We start from the raw sequence: 22,770 nt of genomic DNA on the forward strand, positions 1-22,770 counted from the left end.
TTTAGGTTTTCTTTAAGTCATTAAACTTAGATTCATATAAGTTATAATCCAAAGCATGCCATGGTGCTGGCCTTTGATGCCTTGAGCCAATGATTCTGAACATTGTGGCCGTGTCACTACCCAGTGTACACCTCAGGGGGACATGCTTATTAAATTTATGGATAAACTTGATATTGCTGCTAATCTTGTCAAAGTTTATTATTTGCTTGTTATATAAAATAAAATGTTGGATAATAAGTGTACTCATGATGAAAAAATACTTCAAGTATTTGTTTATAATCAGAATACTTGTATTAAAATAATTTTGGAAGTATAAAGGATAGCTGCTATTTAAGAATAGACCTTCCCTGCTGTGGTTAATTGCTCTCAGCCCATTAGATAGTAGAGGGTAGAATTTAATACATCACTGTGGTTAGACTGAGGTAAGGACTCATTGTTTTTCAGTGGCAAAAACTAGGACAGTATCTATCCTAGTCCCTATCTAGGACAGTATTTTTAAGAAAGCTTATTTAATAATATTTTAATTGTAGACCTTTTTTTGAATATATTACTTTCTGAATTGCTAGCCCAGTAGTCCATGATTGTAAATTAAAATGCATTCTCATTACGACAGAGAAGGGTTTGTGGAGAGACCAGCATTTTAAACTCTTTGTAGCAGGCATTCTGCATAATTTCTTGCTTTTCAGAAAACCTCTTTGGTAGGCTTTGCTATCTCTTCTTTACAGATGAAGAAGCAAACTCAGAGGTGTTCGTGATCCACAGCTCTTGATTTGCACAGGGCCTCTGATCAGGTTTTTCTGACTTCAGAGCTATGCTTTACTTGAGATGCTCTTTCAGGAAGGTAGATGTTAATGTATGATCTGTTCGATTACTATCTTGGGAATGCTGAAACAGCACAAAAAATTGGGTAGCTTAACACAACAGGAATTTATTCTCTCACAGTTCTAGAGACTTAGGAATCCGAAATCAAGGTGTCAGCTGAGCCCTGCTCTCTCTGAAGGCTGTAGAGAAGAATCCTTCCTTGCCTCTTCCAAACTTCCGGCTGCTGTCAACCAACCTTGGTGTCATAGATAAACCACTCCAGCATCTGCCTTCATCGTCATTTGGCCGTCTTTCTTCGCTTGCCTTCTTCATCTTTCCTCCGTGCATGTCTGTGTCCAAGTTTTCCTCTTCTTAAGAGGCTATCGGTTATATTGAGTTAAAAGCCCATCCTAGTTAACTAATTGTATCTACAACAACCCTGTTTCTAAATAAAACATGCCTTCTGAGGTACTTGGAGTAAGGACTTCTACTTATATTTTGAGAGGACACAGCCGCCCATAATAACCTATGAATAAATGGTATAACCGTCTTAGGATCTGAATAAATTGACCTGAACATCTTCAAACGGAGTGGAAGGAGGAGGTACATTTTAGAATGACAAAGCTAAATCTTTTATAGAGCTTCAGTTTTAAATTAGTTTTGGTGTTACAACAACCAAATTTAAATTCAAAAAATAAAAATCATAAACCATGAGACATAATAGGCAGCACTGCGTACTTCTTAGATGAATTTGTGATGTCTGTACTTTGATGTTTCTTTGTGAATAATTTTTTTCAAAGGAAATCCAGTATATTCACGTTATATAAAGTAAATCTGGTTAATGCGAGTTATTCTTCCATTAAAAAGTACATAATGAGCCAGGGGTGTAGCTCAGGGCCAGAGTACTTGCCTAACATGCAAATTCAGTCCCCAGCCCCACCACCAAAAAAAGAAAAAAATGCTGGTGCATAAAGCTGGATGTTTCTGAGACTTCATTCAGTCCAGCTGCTCTGAAAATGTGTGGTGCTGGGTCTCTCCATTTTACTTCTGTATGTCATGATTTTGAAAAAAAACTGACAATCCTGGCACATTGACATATGCCTGTAATCTCAGCAAGGCTGAGGCAGAAGGAACTCAAGTTTGAGGCCAGGCTCAGCAGTTTAGCACCCTATTTAAATAAAAGGCTGCGGACAGTGCAAGTAGCTGAGTGCCCTGCGTTCAATCCCCTGGACCACAAACAACAAAAACAATGTCAGTATTTTCAGTTTTTTCTGATCCTTAAAAGATCCTCTTTAGAGTTACATAGGGATCACTTTGATATTCCATTGGTGTATCACAGAAGAGTTTTTTGTTTACCAGATTTTTCAATGTTTTATGTGTGTATAACCTTAATACATTTATTTTTTCATAGAATTTACTAGCAAAATCCAATGAAGTAAAAACAGCTTTGTGTCTGACTGAAATCCAAGATATATGTGTTCTTCCTAAATAGGTGTCTTTAATAATACCTATAACTTTTACAGTAATTTTTTTTTAAATTATGTTTTTTTTGAGAGTGAGAGAGAGGGGAGAGAGAATTTCAATATTTATTTTTCAGTTATCGGCGGACACAACATCTTTGTTTGTATGTGGTGCTGAGGATCGAACCCGGGCCGCACGCATGCCAGGCGAGTGCGCTACCGCTTGAGCCACATCCCCAGCCCCACTTTTACAGTAATTTGAATTGAGATTTCTCCTGGTATTTGAAGAGCACTGTACCTATGCACAGTGCTTGGCACATAGTACCATATAGGTGTCTATTATGGCCAGTAAAGACATTGAGAATGTGCAAGTCATATTAGTGTCCTGTATTAATTGCAAATAATTAAGGTGCAGATCATGAATATTAGAACCCAAAGTATGTTGAGCGGGGGTGGAGTTACAGGTTTCTACCAGCTTTCTGTACCTTTGAATCAGTTACAGCTGTGGGCAGGCATCCCACTCTCCCAAGTGGTGGACTATCATGGAGAGACTGCTGAGATCTCATTGTAGAAAGAGTGATGAGGAAACTTCCTTTGGTTAATTGTTTAAATATGTGTAGAAAGTAACAATTTAGTCGGTTAAATAGTTTTTTTTTATTATTGTTTTTTGGAGTACTGGGGATTGAACCCAGGGTGCTTACCCACTAAGCCACATCCCCAGCCTTTTTTTTTTTTTTTCTCACTAAGTTGCTTAGGGCTTCACCAAATTCCTGAGGTTGAAATTCCTGAGGTTTGCTTTGAACTCAGTCCTCCTGCCTCAGCCTCCTGAATCACTGGGATTGTAGGTGTATGCCACTGATGGTTTTTTTTTTTATGAATGAAATAGAAAATAAAGATTTTCAAGTATGCTTTTTTCCTGATTATTTTTTTAAAAAAGAGACTTTTCCCATAATTATGTTAATGCTGAAGTTGTTAATCATTGAAATTAAATAACCACTTCCTTAAATTACCTCTGACTCAATCTATTGTATGGAAACCACATTTAGAGAAATCATTTAAAAGTGTTTTCATTGCCTCCTCTTATCATACAGAGATATTGAAAAGCATATTTAGAGCCAGTTTATCCCAAAGTAAAATTTTCAGAAAACTTCGTAGATTTTTCATTTCTTTATGATTGTTCTTGAATATTCACAGGAATCATAGTAAAGATCTTGGCCCTACTGGAAGTCACAAAATCCCACAATAGTGATCACTGTCTGTACTTTTAATTATTTTATCAGAGCTTTATAAAAAAGAAAAACAGCTGGATTCTTCGGGGTAGGGGATAATGTAAAAATGTTATCTTCAGATATTAAGTCAAATTTGAAGTGGAGCAGTCCCTTAAAGAACTGCTACAGGCTCTAATTTTTCTTTGCTACATTGGTTATTTTAAGTTTACATGTTGGAATAAAGCTATAGATGGAGGACTAAATGGAAAGAATTAAGTGCATAATTTACCTGCTCAGAATTCATAATTCAAAACCTTTATACTCTGGGCAAGGAAAATTGATAATGAACAGTTTAATCAGTGTAGAGTGAGAGGAATTTCTTAGAATCAGTTTTCAAAAGGCTTGCTTATTCCCCAAACAATTGTTTGGCTGATGGTTAGAGAAAGGTATATGGGAATGTTCATGAATTAAGAGACAACTCTGATGGAGGATCTTCTGTGGCAAAACTGACAAACTATGGGAGTGAAGACTAGCTTTTTAGGCTCAGCCACAGTGGCACATGCCTGTTATCTCAGCAGTACTCTAGTGATCCAAAGGTTGTGGGCAAGTTTGGCCCGGGTTCTTATCTAAACCTCCATACATCAGAAGTGATTTTATTAGTATAACCAGGTCTTGTACAATTATGATTTCTAGTTCTAGAAGATTGAATGAGATAACACTTGTGATTAGTTATTAAGTCCTTTCAGGTAGTTTTTGTTGTTGTTGTTGTTGTTGTTTTCCTTTTGTTCTAAATAGTTTAGACCACTCCTCGTTCCTTTTTTGTAGCTTCAAATTGCTTGTCTGGTGGATAAAGTGATTATGGAGCCCTACCTTTTGTTGGTTGGTGTCAAATACCCACTCAGGCATGGAGCACAGAGCATTTATTCTGGCTGGGTATGGTTGAGCAGGTAAATACTTTCCTATTGCTCATTGAGTATCTTTGATTCTGTCTTGGCCCTTTATATTTTTAGTTTAACATTCCTAAATAGTTTCTAATAATCTAATGTAACTCATAATGGAAATGTGTATGTACACATATTTTTTCATTTCTTTATGCTTGTCCCTTGAATATTCATGGGAATCATACAGAACAAGTATATTTTCTTTCTCTGCATATCTCACATTGGTTTATGAAACTTGTTAGGACTTAGAACTTTGAGGCCTGATATTTTCTAATCAGGACCAACTTAGTTTTCATTAGATAAATGGCTGCTTTAAATGCTCCAGTAACCAGAAATTAAGACTACATGTGCACTAAGCATAGAGAAGGAGAACAAACAAGAACTGAGTGTAATTTTCAATGTAGTGGTGCTACTGATAACTACGTTGTAAAAGCATTAGCATTAAATTACTTTTGAGTCATTGATTAATCTGATTTATTATAACCTACCAGTGGTCTTTAAAATTAGTGTCTAGTACACTAGTGTCTAAAATTAGTGGCACATGCCTGTTATCTCAGCAGCAGAAGGATCACAAATTTGAGGTTAGCCTCAGCAGCTTAGCAAGATCCTAATAAACTTAGCAATATCCCATCTCAAAATAAACAGTAAAAAGAGCTGGGGAAGTAATGTAATGTAGCTCAGTGGTAAAGCACCCCTGGGTTCAAGCACCACTACTCCTCGCCCACCACCCTCCATTGTTGTGTAGCTGTGTAGTGCTTTGAATAGCATCAGAACTGTGGTTCATTTTGTGGATTAACTTTAATTTGCTTGTTTGCTTCCATTTTTTTTTCTTTCTCCCCCCACCCCTTATTGGAAGACAGTCTCAGTTGCCCAGGCTGACCTTGAACTTGGTTGGGATCTTCCTGCTTGGAGGCTCCTGAGTCACTCAGATTATAGGCATGTGCCACTGCACCCAGCTGCCTCAACTTCTTTCTTTGAACCAGTTAATTCAAAGAGTTGAGAGATTAACTGAGGCTGTCCAAGACTTCTGAGAAAGGACAGAGCTATGAGGATGGGTGAGAGCCATGCCACAGTGGACAGACATTCAGCCTGATGGTGGCCTTGAATCATTTTATAGCCTCATATTCAAGAACAAATCTTTCTTCTATTTTTAAAATTCTTTTTGGAAAAGCCTATTTTATGGCTATTCTAGGAAATAATCTAGAAATTATTAATCACTATTTTTATATTTTTAGATTTTTGTCAAACTGATGAATATAAAGTGAAGTATTTAATTTCAGTGAGCTAGTATGGGTAAGGTTGATTCATGAGAAAAGATAATATGGTTGGCTTCATATATAAAGAATATGAAGCAGAAGACTTCTTGGGATAATAAATAAAAAATAAAGAAATTTTAGCTCTAGGCATTTATTGGGTTTGGGGAGTTAACCTGGGAAGGAAACTTCTTCGGTGCTCCTGACCACGCTGCCCGTGCATTCCCTTGGGTCCTCTGCTACAGCTTATTCTAGAAAATGAGAATTAGTGGCATTCTCAATAGTTTCCATTCTACACTCTTCTGCTTTCTAGACACAGTATAATAAAACACTGTAATTTGCCTCTGTAACAGAACAGTTGAGTCCCTGACTCTTTCTGGTTTTCCCAAATTGTCTCAATCTTACAGGTTTCATCTTTTTTAAGGAATCTTTGAAGGCTGAAGGGAGGAACTTGAGAGAACTGTTTTCCTGTGGTTGCACAATGGGAAGAACCCAGAGCCTAGGGAAAGTTGACTTTGTAATACCTGTGGGACTAGGATTTCTTATTTTCTTGGCTACAACATTCTAATTTTAGTGAAAAAAATGGACAGTGTGCTGACATTTTCTCTCTCCCCCAAAAGATACATGTACCTTACCCCTTAACTGTGGCTATTACCATGAATCTATCCCAGGACTCTCCACTCCTAAGCCCAAAGTCTTCTATATTTCTCCAGGCAACCATTGTAAATCACAGTTTTCACATTAGATCTGGAACCTATTCTTCATTCTTGGTCCTGGAACATTTTGCCATGTAACACTATGTGCTTAAGTTATTTCAGTGACCTCCTTGGTTTGTCATGTACAGATTTTAGTTCTTAAGATGATGATGTATGAATTGTAATATGTTAACTTTGATTTGGGAAACACCATTCTTCCTCGCCTTCCACTTGAAATACACTCAAGTAATTAACCATTCAAGTGTTTGTGTTCCTCAGTTCTTTGAAGTATTTTAAAACAAAAATAGCAACACAGTAACATTTATAAGTCCTTAATTTTACAGATGTCACAATGCCCTAATTATTACTCTAGGCTTATTTTCATCTCTAGGGAAAAGAATTCATAGTGGAGATGTTAAATAGATTATATCTTTTGCCATTTGTTTTAGAGTGAGTTTAGCCTTATTGAGAAAATAGTTTTAAATTATTATTGGAAACATTCTAATACATAACCTTTGAAGCCAGTTTGGATAGTAAAACCTTATTTTTAAAAAGTTGAGTAGTTTATCTTCATTGCCCTACTGTGGAGGAAGAAATTTTTATAAAGGGACAGAATTGAAAAGAATTTTAAAATAGAATGGAATATTAGGATGGTACTCTTGTATTACTTCCCAGTAAAAATGAAACTAGTGAAAGACTTATGTAAATTTGTTTAAGAAAAGAGAAAGCATTGTTTAGCACCTAAATACAGTCAGGTTCTTTTTAGAATGAAACAGTAAAGCTTTATATTAGGCTTTCATGTTTATGAAATAATGGGCCCAGAGATGAATATCAATTGTGATCCAAATAGGATCATGGAAATTAATGCATATGGCCTTGCCAACTTTTTAATAAGTACTCTTAAAATATTTTGATCCATTTTGTTCATATTAGGAAAAGTGAAAATGGTCTCAATAAATAGTCCACTTTGTAATTTGCCTGAAACCAATTTACTAGAACAGGTCCAGTGAAATCTGATTTGCTTAATGTTTGGCCCTAAAATAAATGATTTAGTAACTTCTGATGATAAATAGACCCAGAGTTGTATTTTTTTTAACCCATAGCTTAATACTTAATTTGTTAATTTAATTGATTATGGCTATACTATTCTTCAGTGAGTATATTCCCTTGCTTGATTTGTGTTCTTAGTTTTTTACAAGTCATATGCAGTTTTCATTTCCTTTGGGGCACTAGAGACTAATGACCTTAGATGGCCCTGATTACTGTGTGAACATGTTGGCCCTTAGGGTTTATACTCACTTGGATGTAGGCCTGGGTATCATTTTATTGTGTGGTTTTGGATAAAAACTTTTCCTAAAATACCCTCTATCTTGAACTGGCATTCCGGAGGCCTCAGCCTCAGGTGTGCTAGTCAAATTTGAGTAGTCAGATGCATTTGAATAAGTTTGTACATTGGTTCTTAGAGTATGGAATTTTAGATTTTTTGTCCATTAACTAGTAAAGATAGCAGATCTGGAAGTGAATCCAACTTAATTTTCTTCATTTGGAAAAGAATTGGTAACCTCCAAGCTCTAATCTTTCTGTACTCTTTTTCAACTGCAGATGTCTATAGAGCCGCCAAATGTGGCTTCTTTCTGGTAGAAGAACGTCATACTCTTGAATACATACTTATTCTGAGACTTAGTAGCACAGATGAGAATCTTTGCCTCTTATATCTGGGATTGTTGTTTTAGCAAATTTAGTTATGATATTTGTGTCAGGATGCATTTGATCTGAAAGATTGCTAAATGCAAATTCAGGTCTGTTGGCTGTGCATGGAGGTTTTTCAATTAAGTTTGTGAATACAGGGAAAAAAGAATTTCTGAGGTCAAGTTCCATAATATTTTAATAGATATTTTTAGGAGTTTTTTTTTTAATGAGTTAATTTCTCTGAGAACACTTTCCTAGGTAATACATCTACTAACAGTGGGAGTATTGTTTCACGCCTAGTCTCTCTGCTTTTATGAGTGTCTCCACTTAAATTGTATTGTGAGTCAGTGCATATTCAGCCGCCTTAGGAAACTCAGGATGGTTGAAACATATTTTTTTATGACTTTATTTTTATTATTTATTTTTATGTGATGCTGAGGATAGAACCCAGGGCCTTGCATGTGCTAGGCGAGCGCTCTACCGCTGAGCCACAACCCCAGCCCTTAAAACACATTTTTAAGAAGACAATTTAGGGTTGGGGTTGGGGTTCAGTGGTAGAGTGCTTGCCTAGTATGCACGAGGCACTGGGTTCGATCCTCAGCACCACATAAATATAAAATAAAGATATTATGTCAACGTAAAACTAAAAAATAAATATTGAAAAAAAACCAATTTAAAGGATCTGAAGACGTTATAGCTAGTTATAGCAGCATCTTCCAGTCAGTCACTTTTGACAGTGTACAGTAATTAAACTTTCAGAACCCAAGGTGTAAATAAATTTTTCTGTATACTGAGCACAAATGTTAATGTAGACTATTATTACTCAGCAGTATATGAAAATTTAAAAGTGGTGCCTAATCTAAAATATCAATGTATTTTAACTTTTTGTCATAATAAATTTTAAAATGTTGATTTTAATGGATAGGATTTGAAATAAATAAAATGTGGTAGCCTTCCTGTTGAAAACTTTACAAAATTATGATAAAATTGTGTATTCAGGGTAATTTTTAAAAAAAAAGGTAAATTCAGTTTTTATTGTTAAAACTTGTCCTGGCAAACAAAAACATGGTTGTTCTTAGTACTTTTTCAGGATGACCCTATACCTTAAATTTTTGGAAAGAATATTTTGATAAAGGTTCTTCAGTACAGTCTTTTTATTTTTTATTTTTGGTACCAGAGATTGAACCCAGTGACACTTATCCACTGCTGAGCTGCATCTCCAGCCCTTTTTCTTGTATTTTTTTGTGAGATGGTCTCGCTAAGTTGCTTAGGCCACACTAAGTTGCTGAGGCTGGCTTTGAACTTATGATCCTCCTGCTTCAGCCTCGTCATCTGCTGGCATTGTAGGTGGTACTTGGCTCTAAGTACATTCTTAGGCTCAAGTGAGCTGTTTTTGGAGAGCCCATAAATGGAAATACACTTGCTTTTATGTCTGGAAGGGAAAGTATTTCTAATGCCCAGTTTTGCTTTCCCTAGGTAGGTGTCTCTCTCGTTCTCCACAAAATCATGTGAAGCTTTCCACTTATCACAGACCGAGCAGCCTTCCTCAGCTCTCAGCAGAGGGCCTGGCTTCTTTTTTCATGGTACAGTTAGTAAATGACAACCCCTCCTGGCTTCCAGTGGTTCATAACCAAGGGAGAGTGTGTCCTCTTTCTTCTCCCAAGAGACAGTTGCCCCCTTCTTTCCCAGGGACTTTGAACAATTTGGAGACATTCTTGGTTGTCACAGTGAGGTTGAGTGCATCTGGCATCCAGGATCCTGCAGTGCACCCCATGACAGAGCCATCTGTCTCCTTGACAACAGTGCTGAGGCTGAGACCCTTGCTGCTTGCTGGTTTCTCTGTCTTACTGTCCTGTGTCACTCAGGACACCACCTCATCACATATTTTCTCTCTCCTGTATTTTTTGCCTTTCCCTCTTTACTGACACCAACTTTTCCTATTAATGTGCTCAAGTTTCTCACACAAAGAAGTAGAATTTTTCTTTTGACCTTTGTTATTTGCTAGCTATTGGTCTTCTTGATTCCTTATGGCAGGAGGAATAGTGTTTCTAAAGAGGAAGGGTGTTTCTAAAGAAATTCTAAGGAATTGAAGGCAAATCATTTCAGTTTCTTTTTTTCCACTGACACTGCTCTGTCTAGGTGCTGGTGGTCTCTTAACCAAATCCAGCAGCCCTTTCCTCTGCTTATCTTCCTCGTTCCCTCAACACTGTTTAATGACAGTGACAACTTTATCTCACGAGACTTTTCCCTCAGCTTTTGCAGACCTCTCTCCAGTGTCCATCTTCACCTTCTTCATTGAATCCCACAACTCCTCACCTGGTTCTCTCGGTTCACAAACATTGGCCCACTAGTGGCCACACCAGTGATGCCCAGATCTACCTAGATAGTTCATAAGTATCTTACACTTAATCACCAGGTGTTCTCTCCCAAATTCCTGCCCAAAGTGTCCTTTGCCCTGGTCTCATTGCTTGACACCCACATTCTTTTCATCTCCCGAGCTAGAAACTGGGAAACTACTCTCTTGTACATCCATAATATCCCTTGGCAACAAATAATTACGTTTAAAGGGAATATTATTTTTCCTCTTTAAACGTAACTATAAGTCTCATTGCCCTGTCCTGGACTTCACTTGGTCCTTCAGTATCTCTTTACTTGGCTTCTTCAGGCTCAACACTAATGAAGGCATCTTCTGCAGTGCTCCCCAGTGTCTTTTTTTTCCAGAATGCTCCTTGAGAAGAAGTGTATGGCCTCTGGGGCTGTACTGCCTGGGTTGGAATTGAGGGCAAGTTTTTTGGTGCCTCATAATTCTCAGTGTTACTGAACATGTTAGGTTAAGTAAGTTAAAAATGTAAAGCACTTGGAATAATTCCTGGCTATAAATAAACAGATGTTTGTTACTATTATTATTAATATTATAATATACATCTGGATATACTTATCTAGGAAGAGTCCTTCACTGATGTGATAACTTCCCCAACAAAGTCCAAACTATAAGGCTGGCATCCTGGACTCATTTTGATGTGAGTTTCTCATCTCCCATAAACAACGTAAGCACCATGTGTTTTAGCAATTTGATATTATTTCAGCTGTTTCTCCAGAGTGCTTTGCTACTTGTCTTTTGCCTGAAATGCCATCCTGGTCTCTTCTGCGCAGACTTCCTGCCCTTTTCCCCTCACTGCATATGTTAATTACAGTCCTTTGCAGTTAACAGTGCAATTGCTTGTTGTTCCTTTTTTTTTTTTTTTTTAAAGCAGTGGGCTCATTGAGAGCAGAAACTAGATCATGTTTCCCAGTGAAGTGCCTGAATCATAACACACATTTAAAACGTTGAGGGGGATAGCATTTTTTTTAAGTGAAGAGAATTATAAAAACAAAACATTGAGATCTGGAAAAATTAGTCCTTCGCCACACAGATCCTTGAACCAGCAACTTCAGCGTGATTTAGAAGCTTATTAGAAATTCAGAACCCCAGACTTTCAGAAGCAGTATCTGCAGTTTTACGATCCTCATGGTTCATACCATGACAATATTTAAGAAATGGTGCTCTAGTTCATTTCTTTTTCACCCAACATCAGATTTTCTTTTTGTTCAAAACTATATTATTTGATACTTGTAACGATTTAAAAATAAGCAAATAATGCTTAACGGCAAGAAAATCAAAATGTATAAAAGGGCAAATTTAATAAAGTTATGTATTTTTAATTGTACGTCTCCTAAGATAACCATTAGCAGAAACTCTAGGTCATCTCTTGCTCTGGCAAGGGCAGGGACAAGGTTTTGGGGGTTTTTTGTTTGTTTTGTTTTGATTTGGTACTGGGGGTTGAGCCCAGAGGTGCTCTAGCACTGAGCTATAGCTACAACCCATTTTATTTAATATTTTGAGACAGGGTCTCACTAAATTGCCCGGGCTGGCCTTGAACTGCATTGCTCTGATTAGAGGTGTGGCCACTGTGTATTGAAAGATCGTTTTGAATTAGAGTCCTCTTTGTGTACTGAGTAGTATTCGATACCATTCTGACAGTATTTGTAACAAGAACATTTCTTAGGTGAATATTTTTATTTTGCCTATAGACCACATTTCATCAAGTCTTGGGGTAGAAAGCTGAAGGAATAACTTCTTAGATGGTTTTGGCCCTAGCTAATTTATTTGGCTCACTTTTCTGCCTCCCTTTAGATACTGATGGAGTGCCCATAGGGGTAAATACAAGTTAGTAAAGTGTGGAAGGCCGAAAGTAAATGACATTGATAAATGAGATGCAAAGATTGGAAAGTATTGAGGCTTCATTAAGTTGCTGTAAGCACCTTGCCTCAACTCAAGGACATAAAGAGGTGTCTTCTGTACTTTAAAACACAATGGTGAGTGCTTATAAGAAACATCTTTTGTGTAACAAATGTTTCCATCATAGTGTTGAAGTTTCTATTAAAATATTTCCAAAAATTATGGGACATTTGATTTTTTTAAAAGTATAGGCTTGAAGTAAACAATTTGAAGTTAAATATTTTCATTTGACATAGAGTTCCAATTTTATTTCCAGATTCTTTGAAACTATGTATAAAACTTAGAACTTTAAACTTTCAGCTTGATTCTAAAACTAAAATATATAGATGCTTGAGATGTCTGAGTTGGAAAAAGTGTGACCACATGTATGTTGTTGGAATGGAAGCAGATTCATGCTAAATTCAGCAGATACTTACTGAAGAGTGTATGTATTTCAAGTGTCTTGATAGGTACTTTACATAACTGTTGGTGGTGCTAGGTGGCTAAGAAAGAGAAGATTGACAGAACACAGCCCCTTCTTCCAGGAAGTTTAGCTTTTGGAGGGGGACAGCCAGTAAATTACATCTCTGTGTAATGTTTGAAATGCTGTAGAAGAAGGATCTTTGGGATCTTTCCAGAAGAAAGAAGGGTACTAGTTGCTGGGTTTCAGTTAGAAGATGCTTTTTTGTTTTAGCAAATTAACTCCCTAAGTCTCAAGATCCTCCTCTGTGGATAGATAGATGAGGAATATATCTACCTGGAAGGCTTGTTTTGAGCATAAAATAAAAAACGAATGTTCACCCAGGCATGGTGGTGCATGCTGTAATCCCAGCAGTTTGAGAGGCTGAGGTAGGAGGATCAAAAGTTCAAAGCCGTCCTCAGCAATTTATTGAGGCCCTAAGCAACTTAGGGAGACCCTGTCTCAAAAAGAACTGAGGATGTGACTCAGTGGTAAAGTGCCTCTGGATTTAATACTGGACACCTCCCACCACCACCACCAAATGCATGTTCAGTACTTAATTCACTGTGTACAACAGACAGTTCATTATGAAATACAGACTGCATAATAAATTTTGGCTGCCACTGATAATCAGGCAGTTTCTGTGTAACTAAAGGGAGTCTGTCTTCTGTCTTAGCAGTTTCTGCCCCCCATTCTGTCCTCTTTTCTTTTTATATTCATAGCCTCAGTGCAGGGATTTGAGGGGAACATCTCAAAAATCTCGGAGGTCAGTTTTAGTTTTCTTTGGAAGTTCTTTTTCTCCTATTGTCCCCCTTAACCATAGTCTCCTGTCACTTTTTAAGTTTTCCAGAACATTAATGGTATAGTCTTCTTACAGTGTGGTGTCTCTTGTCATTCAATATTTTTATTGTCCAGTATGGTACCCCTGGGTCAAGTATAGCTATTTACATTCAAATAAGTTAAAAATTTAATTCCTCATTCACACTGGCAACCTTGAAATGCTCCATCACCACTTTTAGCTGGTGACTGGAATGTTGGACAGCACAGATACAGATTTCCAGAATGTTACACGTTGTGGTGCTATTGGAATGGTGACTGCTGACAGCATCAAACAGGGGAAGTGGACTATTTGCTCCCTCCTGGGTACATGGACAGTGGAGATGGAGTTCCTCTCAGTGGAATGGGCTGGCTGAGAAATAAAAGTAGGAAAAATAGAATGGCGAAAGAACCTCAGGATACAGAAAATGATTTCAAAAAGCATGGGCAGGACAGGCAAGGATCGAGCTTCTATACTCTGGCAAAATGGAGCCCATACCTACTTTATTTATATAGGAAGATATCAAGTTCTCCCACAGAATGTTCTTCTCAATAAAAGGTCAGAGTGAAGCTGTCCATTTTTCAACAGGTTATGCCCACCTCTGGAGCAACCTTGAGACACCTTCCTAGCCCAGCGAAGATAAAGGCCATGTGCCTTGGGTAATTTATTGTGTGGTAGAGCCACAGATTGTTCCCACAGTTAAACCTAAAATCTCCCTGGCTACATGCCGAGAGAAGATCCTCAGGTGTTTTTCACGGATGACTCCCTGCAATTTGCCTTGGCAATTTTACGACTGAAAATTCTCCCCCACCATATTATTTCTTCAAAAGCTTAACACCTCTGGCTATTTCCCATTGAGCCATAATGCTTAACAATTTTGATTTATTTTTATAAATTAAACTCTGGGTAGGTAATTTATTTGCATTTTAAGACTTACTAAAATATTGGAGTTTTTGTCCAAAAACAATTCAGTGAAGTTTTCAAATAGTATTTTAGACACATATTTAATATATTATTTTGGATAAAGGTAATGGTGTTTGATTACGAGAAACATACATTCAGCCGACTGCTTTCATACCTCTTTCTTCTTCAGTCTGTTACCATATTTGCGGCTTTATGTTTTGAGCAACTCAGAGGCTTGTATTTTCCAAATGCAGTCAGTATTCAGATGCCTGTCTCTTCAGCTTCCATTTACATCTACGGTACCACTGACTGCAGACACAAAAACATACTGACACACGATTTTGACTAAGTCAGCCTGTGATGTCCTGAAGTCAGATAGTGGTGATGGCTGTACTACTTTGAATATATACTTAAAACTACTGAATTATATACTTGAAAGGGGTGAATTTTATGATATATGAATTAATACCTCAATATTAAAAAAACAGTAATGTGTGTAAAGCACTTGGTAGATGGGATATAATAAGCTGTCTTTATTATAAAGATCAGCAGCTGCTTTTATCAGAAATCATTTGTGAACTTTAAGAAAACAATGCAGAAAAAGTAGTAATATTTGTTCTATTTCACTGTCTGAAATACAAGTGATTCAACCATTACTAGATGATTTTAATGAGGTTTGCCCGCAGTGGAATGTTTATAATGTAAAAAAGGTGTTTACTAGCAACAGGTTTTGAATTCAGGTGTTAACTATAGCAGTTTTTGTTGTTGTTGTTTTGTTTGTTTGTTGCAGGAGAGCATTCCATGTTATAGTCAATATTATAATATTATTTCCATGATTTTCTTAACATAAAAATAATTGCCACTAAAATGGTAAATGTCATGTCATTGTTTTTTAAAACAATAAATCTCACATCTCGTGAAGTCATTCATCCTTGGAAAATCTTTACTTGCTGTTTTATAGTCCCATCCCTTTTATTCTGCAAAAGATAATTGCAGAGATAAAAAAATTTGTAATGATAGCAGATTATATGTATCTTCAGTTTGGGGCTTTTAAAATAAACATGGTTTCAACTGAAATCTAATGTTTCTGTGTACCAGATACTGAATAGGGCACACAGGAAATAAACTTCATGCCGTAAATTAATCAATCTAAAGATGTTGTAACATGAGTGTCACTAAGTTGTTTAAATAGAAAATGCTCTGATCCCCTTTCAGAATGACCGTAAAGAGGTACTGTAGAGCCTCAGAATGCTGGTGGCAGGAAGAAATCAGTGGTTTCAAAGGCTTCCAGGAGAGCTAGTTGAGGACAAAGACAGTTTGCCAAGTGCAGTCCCAGTGCCCAGGAAACATTCTGACGTGTGATGGTTATTTGTTTAGTTTACAGTATTTATTGGGATACAGCTTGCTGATAATTACATAAGTTGCCGTAACTGTTTATCAAGCCATTTCTATGCGCTAGTATTTTGTTAGGGTGGGTGGGAATGGAGATACTAGGAAATTCCGTAACTGTCATGGTCTTCAAGGACTAGAAAGTTGTCGGGTGACGGGGGCGCTGAAGAATGGTGTACATGAGGCTGAGTACAGTCGAGTGCTCCAGTGAGAGTACAGTGGCGACTGAGTCAGGGTGGGAAGCTGGGAAGTAGATTCCAGTGGGACCCTGAAGGGCTCCACTGAAGGCAAAGAATGGGTGAAGGGCATCCTAGATAGGGGTGCCAACCAACCAGGACACTAACAGAGTGCAGGTTCAGCGTTCCTCAGAGGCAGCCTTCAGAGGTTGACAAGTTAGGAGCTCCCTCTGGCTGGAGCTGACAGTCACTTTGGGAGTAAGTGATGGATATGCTTCATGGGTTGAGACTGGTCAGACAGAGTCTTAAGTGCCAGAGGCTTTTATGACACCTAAGGCTGGGCCTAGGCAGAATTACAAGTAGGTTGTTCCATTTTGCCACTATTTTTCTTGTCTCTCCATTGTCTTAGTCCTCTTAGATGTTGACAGCCGTTATTCCTTGAATTATCGTGAATTAGTGGATAATCTTTTAAAAGATTCTCATAGAACCTCACTTAAATAAGTGACTTTTTCTTTTAAATCAAGAGCTTTCCTTTCATATTTTTTTAAGAGTGAGAGAGAGTGAGAAAGAGTGAGAGAGAGAGAATTTTAATATTTATTTTTTAGTATTTGGCGGACACAACATCTTTGCCTGTATGTGGTGCTGAGGATCGAACCCAGGCCGCACGCATGCCAGGCGAGCACGTTACCGCTTGAGCCACATCCCCAGTCCTCATATTTTCATTACTGATGAAATGGCAGGTAGTTCTCACTTTTGGCCAGGGCATACTGCCCTGTGGAATCCCCCCATGGAGGAAGCCACCCATACAGTAGCTCACATCTTCAAGATCAGTGTTTCTCAAGGTGTGGAGCATGGATAACCGTATTAGAATACCCAGAAGATTTTTGAAATTAAAAATGCTTAAAATGCAGGCTAACCCCTTTCGAAAGACTAGAGATCTAAAACTTTGAGAGCGGCAGTCCAGGTAATTTATATGTAAGCTGAAGTTGGAGAACACTTATTCCGGAACCAGTGTATAGAATTGTCATTCCAGCCAGGAGATTTCTGAAGACTTACTTCCTATGTATTAAGTTGCTTCTTCCCATCATATGTGGCCTCTTGTTTTCAAATGGAAGCCAAAAGAACATTAAATAGTTTAGTGGTGCTTGGGGTCAGCTTTGTACTGTTTCTTACAGTGCAAGCAATTATTGTATAGCACAGCAAATGATTCCACCTTTGAATGGTTGAATACTGTGTGAACATAGCAGCACAGCCTGCAGTGTTTGTGTTCAATCTGTCAAATCTCATATCAAATTCCTTTTAAGAATGTCAGCACTCTACCAGTTCTTGGAGTTGAATGTTTTCTACTTTACCTGTTGAACTGCTTGCTTCCTTAAGATTTCCCTGCCTTAATTAGGTTCTTTCGTAGAGGGTTAAAATGAGCACCGAATCTGTGTCTTTAAATTCTTATAATTTAACTAGCCTGGGCTGGGGATGTGGCTCAAGCGGTAGCGCGCTCGCCTGGCATGCATGCGGCCCGGGTTCGATCCTCAGCACCACATACCAACAAACATGTTGTGTCCGCCGAGAACTAAAAAATAAAAATATTAAAAATTCTCTCTCTCTCTCTCTCTCTCTCTCTCTCTCTCTCTCTCTCTCTCTCTTTAAAAAAAAAATAATTTAACCAGCCTTTAAAAGAAAAAAGTTGAACAACAATTCCAGTTCCAAAACACCATCTCATTTGGGTGACAGTGGCACACTTTGTAAATCCTAGTGACTCAAGATGCTGAGACAGGAGATTTCAAGTTTGAGGTTGGCACGAGCAACTTAACGAGATCCAGTTTGAAAAGCGGGGGGTGGGGGGAGATGTAACTCAGTGGTAGAGTGCCTCTGTTTTCAACCCCAGTACCACCAGAAAAAAAAGAAGGGGAGAAAAACCTCTCAAAAGTGAGATTAGGAGCTTGGGTTGTGGTTCAGTGGTTAGAGCACTTGCCTGGCACATGTGGGACACTGGGTTTGATCCTCAGCACCACAATAAAAATAAATGAATAAAACAAAGGTATTGTTTCCATCTACAACTTAAAAAAAATTAAAAGGCTGGGATGTAGCTCAGTGGCAAAGCACTTGCCTCATATTTGCGAAGCTCGGGGTTGGATCCCCAGTCCCCCACCCCATCAAAAAAAGAACCAATAATAATAATAAGATAATTAAAACTTTTTTTTTTAAGATGAGTGAGTGAAGCTGGCCTATTTTGGAAGTGTGCAGGGGTGGGTGGAACAGAGGATCACTAAGGATCATTTACTTCTCTCTGGGTACAAGTTCCAACCCTTGATGTGGGTACTGCCTTTTTGTTACACTTGGCTCCCTCTAGATTATTTTTTTTAAAATTTATTTTTTAGGTGGAGATGGACACAACACAATGCCTTTATTTTTATGTGGTGCTGAGGATCGAACTGGGGTCCCGCCTGTGGTATGCGAGCGCTCTACCACTGAGCCACAATCCCAGTCCTCCCTCTAGTTTATTGACCTTTGGTTAGTATAATTGTGAGTAAATTCAGGTTATTACCATTTTGTTACTTTTTTGACTGACAGGCAGATTAGATACTTAATAGAACAATGAATTTTTTTATATTCATTTGAGTTAGGAATGGAACCTATAAATATTTATTCCCCATGGCTATAATATATAATGTAGTGTGCTCCTTTTCATTCTAGTTTCTTGGTAACATTGAAAAGAAAATCTCTTTCTAATGTGTCCATACAGGGTCCTTGAACTAGAGCCTCTTGTCTGCAATGTAGAAGGGCAACAGTGGGAGGAAGTAGTGCGTTAGTCCACCTTCTGTGAAGCCCAAGAGCTGTGTTTAAGAAGACCTTCAGAAGTGGCAGCTGGGTACTCTGCATTGAGCAGATTAGATGCAGATGTGTGGTCTGGCTTTAGCTCTCCTTTGTTCTGTGTATCTCCTTTGTTGATTTTTAATTTGGAATGTTTTCACTTTTGTTTACCTTTAAGAAAGGAAAAGGCATTTTGTAGATAACAGGAATTCAACACCCCATCATGATGCAGATTGATGCAGTTAGTTTAATGTAGACTGTTGCAACTTAGTTGTGTGTTTAAATGACAAAGAAGTGGCCAGGCAGATTCCATCAAGGAATGTAGTATTTAGAGCTTCTGCCATGTAAGACCTATGTCATATGAGTAGAAAGGAGGATTTTGAAATTCTTTAGCCATCCAAAAAAAAAAAAAAAAATGCTCCTGACACAGCAGCATTACTACCAAGTGAAAAATCAAGTCATTAGCCATAGCAAAAGTCAGTTTTCAGTTAGCAGTTTTCCAGAAATCATTTGATTTTTAAATCTGCTGTAAGACTGAATTGCACTGTTATTAAAATGGGACATCTGGAGTCTCTTTTATAAAACTGAGAAATGAAGATGTCTCTGTTTGGTCAAACATGAAAGCTTTTAGCTGAACATGTTATTTTGAACCCTTTACAAGGGTAAACCATCCTATCTTCAGGATTGTCACCTCATTTTACTCTTTATGTGATATTAGATACCTTTCTGTAGAATATACTGTAATTTCTAAGACCCACCCCACAAAGACAGGGTGTCGCTGTGTTGCCCAGGCTGGCCCCAAACTCTGAGGTTCAAGCAATCTTTCTGCCTCAGCCTTCCAAGTAGCTGGGACTGCACCATAGTGCCCAGCTAGATTTGTGTTAAATTTCAGTTTAAAGAACTGAGTTTGGAGTGTTATTAATTCCCCTCCTGTTGTGAACTTTGGCAGAATTTTGCCACTGCTGAATGATTTAACGGGGCCAGGGTTTTGACTCATTCATGTATGAGGGCAAAGTTTTACAAATCATGTGATGATTAGCTTTGCCAGATGAGAAATGTTGCAGTTTTTATTTCCCAAGATGATAGATCTTTAAAAGTGGCCAAGAGAATTGATGAGAAAAAGGATAGTCTCCAAAACTTCTGAATTGTGAAATTATAGTCAATGCTAATAAACACTGATGTGGAGATGTTAGTATAACTTGTTCACAAACTCTTTCAGAATGAGATCTAAAACACTGTCAGGGTCAGATGAGCTACAAAATAAGTGGAGTTTGCATTTTGTTTTTGTTTTCTGCTTCTAATGATTTTTTCCACTCTATTCTTTATTTGTTCTTTTTTTATTATGTTTTTCTTTTGTTGATATTTAAATGAGTCTGTATCTGGCGTCTTTCAGGGAATTTTTTAAAAGTCATCCCTTTTGTGTCCTCACTCCCTCTGTCTCACTCACACATTTTTACATACAGCAAAAACTACACTTCACTGAAGTGAATGGCCACGGAGTGACCGGGAGTTCTCAGGTGCAGATTGAAGGCCATCCCAGACCTCTGCTCTCCGGCTGTCAGTGTGTAGCCAAGCTCTGCTTAGGCTTTGTGTCCTTGTTGCCTCAGTGCAGCTCACTTTGACATGGACTAGCTGCTAAATGGAAAATTTACACTGTGGAATTTCATACTGGACAATCATGTTGTGGTTACTGCTGCTGTTTGAACAATATTTTCTCAAAGTAAAGGGGGAAAAAAACCAACCTGTCATTATAGCATTTTGGAGCCTTAGCATTTTAAAGCAGTGTTGTGTGTTTGTAAATAGTAGTGGTTCTCAAAAAATCTTTTTACTACCTTCTTCGTCCTCATGAAGAATTCTGTCAGGCACAGAATTTATTATTCCGGTTGCTTGAGGACTTACACAAATCTTTCCTCCCTTGATATCACATTCTTTAAGCCAACTAGGCTCAGCCTTAAACAAAGCCTTTGAAATTTATGGAACAAAAGCTTCTCTAGGTGAAGGAGAATATCATTTTGCTCAGAGCTAATTCTTGGAGTGTCATTTGGGGTGATGCTTTGAATTAAGCAAACAAATAAGAAAATTTGTGAGAATGCTTGATATTCCCCTACAGAGTAACCTTCATGAGAAGATTTATTTCCTTTTAGCATTTTACCCTATCAGCCTATCAGTCGTCTTCTTATTTTTAAAACTGACAGTTTGTTTTGGCAAATAAAAGTATCAAATAATTCATCTAAGCCAGGCAGAGTGGTGCACTCCTGTAATGCCAGCGACTCTGGAGGCTGAGTCAGGAAGATTGCAAATTAAAGGCCAGCCTCAGCAACTTAGCAAAACCCTGTCAAAAAATAAAAAGGACTGTGGATGTAGCTCTTTTTGATAAAGTGCCCCTTGGTTTAATCCCCAGTACTCCCCTCCCCCCACACACACAAATAAAAGGTCATTTAACCAAAAGTTTGACAAGTTTGGTACTCTGTTGCGAAAACCTTTCACACTGACCTGTTTCATTTCTACTGTCCACTGCACAGCTCTTGTAATTCAAAGTGATCTATTGCATATTTTTTGTTTCTTTTTTAAAAATAGTACAAGTTCTCATAAACAATTCAAGCAATACCAAAGGCTATGAAATAGAAAAGTTCATAGCTGGCCAGCCAGCCTTTCTCCTTGCTGAAGTGATCACCGCTATCAGTTCTTCACATATCCTTCTAGATGCACATAAAGCAGATCATCTTTTTAATGCTTTTTGAATGCATAATATTCCACTCCTTGGCTAACCCTAATTTATCAACCAATCTTCTCCTGAGAAACATTTCAGCGATTTCCTTTTTTTTTTTTTTCCTCTCCCCTCTATTATATGCATTTTGGGCAGAGTTTTAAATGTTACTCCTGTTTTAGACATGTTATTTTAGAGTACTGTCAAGGTTTTAGTATTTACATAGATTTCTTGATTTAATGTTTATAATTTTAAAAGCCATGAATTCTTGCAGGAAATTAGCACTGATTTGTAGAAAATTGCTTTTGTGGTGTCCTGTGCTACCCTCAGGTGAAGGAAGCATTATCCTGAGGGTAGAGTGGAGCAGGGACTCCAGTGAAGCAGTGAGGGACCCAGCATGGGGTTTCACTAATTCCTGTCCCCTACCAAGAAGTCTGGGTTTGTGAGGCTAGGCATGTTCTGCTTCTGTCACTGTTGGATGGGAGGAGAGTGGTAAGGCTGAATTGTTCCTATGGACAGCTCTTGAACCAGAAAGCCAGCTCCCTGTCTTTTCTCACCACCCCCCAAACGAGAGAGGAGCTACTTTCCAGTATTCAGAAGCCGGGCCCCCAGTGGCTCCAGATAATGTTGCATGGGGTTGAGACAGATTGTATGAAAACTTTAGATTATTTTATTGAAATCTCCGTATTTTAAGAATAAGGTATTTAAAACATGTCTTTACAGTTACTTTCATAGAGATAAGATAGGGCCTTATTCACCTTGCTCTCCCCATAGTGCCTCACAAGTAGTGATCAATTAACAAATAGAAATGAAAAGACAGTTTTGTTATACACATCTGTAAATCCTATTTACCAAAGATGAATAGGAATGATGTCATTCTTCCTAATTTATCACTCCTATTTTAGCAATAAGGAACATTTCTGGAAAAAGAACTCTACATTTAATCTATTCTACTTTGTGCAAAAACAAGCTAATACACCAATCCTCAGTTATATCTGTTATTAAGCTTGGTTAAAAAGAAAGCAAATGGGAAAGCAAATGAATTTAATAAACTTGTGGATAATTAATTTTTTATAACCCTTGAGACTTAAAAGAGAAAACCAAGACTTGACCTATTGTTTTGAAAACAAGAAAGCAAAATATTCATGAGAAAGTAGGCCACTTAGTATTTGACAATAGAAAGTTTCAAAGCATTTTGAAAA

The 22,770-nt window shown here is 37.7% G+C and overlaps 1 protein-coding gene across 1 annotated transcript in view; it reads left to right on the top strand.

The window, feature by feature from the left end:
* The first annotated feature begins 4,298 nt into the window (after nt 1-4,298).
* TIAM2 (TIAM Rac1 associated GEF 2) overlaps nt 4,299-22,770 on the top strand; it is a 320,913-nt gene continuing 302,441 nt past the window's right edge. The window contains 1 exon segment of the mRNA XM_081294660.1: nt 4,299-4,416. The gene's annotated coding sequence lies outside the window, so the exon portion shown is untranslated.

This window comes from Spermophilus citellus, assembly GCF_964194105.1.
Source record: "Spermophilus citellus genome assembly, chromosome: 5".
In the NCBI taxonomy this organism is placed as follows: Eukaryota; Metazoa; Chordata; class Mammalia; order Rodentia; family Sciuridae; genus Spermophilus; species Spermophilus citellus.